The sequence below is a fragment of the Sinocyclocheilus rhinocerous genome, unplaced genomic scaffold (genome assembly GCF_001515625.1).
Source record: "Sinocyclocheilus rhinocerous isolate Xijiao unplaced genomic scaffold, SAMN03320098_v1.1 scaffold1694, whole genome shotgun sequence".
Taxonomy (NCBI): Eukaryota; Metazoa; Chordata; class Actinopteri; order Cypriniformes; family Cyprinidae; genus Sinocyclocheilus; species Sinocyclocheilus rhinocerous.
In genome coordinates, this window is record NW_015626863.1 from 950667 (window position 1) to 951112 (window position 446).

At 26.7% G+C, this 446-nt stretch overlaps 1 protein-coding gene across 1 annotated transcript in view; it reads right to left on the reverse strand.

Moving 5' to 3' along the window:
• LOC107717642 (THAP domain-containing protein 1-like) overlaps positions 1–446 on the reverse strand; it is a 5585-nt gene that overhangs the window by 1236 nt on the left and 3903 nt on the right. The window lies entirely within an intron of this gene.

Consider the following 446-nt stretch of genomic DNA (forward strand, 5'->3'; position numbering starts at 1 on the left):
ATATGTGTGTGTGTGTGTGTGTGTGTGTATATGTATGTGTATATATATATAAACTGCTGTTCAAAAGTTTGGGATCAGTAAGACTTGCAATGTTTTTTTAAAGAAGTATCTTATGCTCATCAAGGCTGCATTTATTTGATAAAAAATACAGGAAAAAAACAGTAACATGCAAAATGTTATTACAATATATAATAATGGTTTCTATTTTAATATCCTATAAAATATAATTTATTTCTGTGATGCAAAGCTGAATTTCCATCAGCCATTACTCCAGTATAAAGTGTCACATGATCCTTCAGAAATCATTCTAATATGCTGATTTATTATTAGAATTATCAATGTTGGCAATATTTTTTTGGAAACTGCGATACTTTTTTCAGGAGTATTTGATGAATAAAAAGTTAAAAAGAACAGCATTTATTCAAAATATAAATCTTTTCTAACAA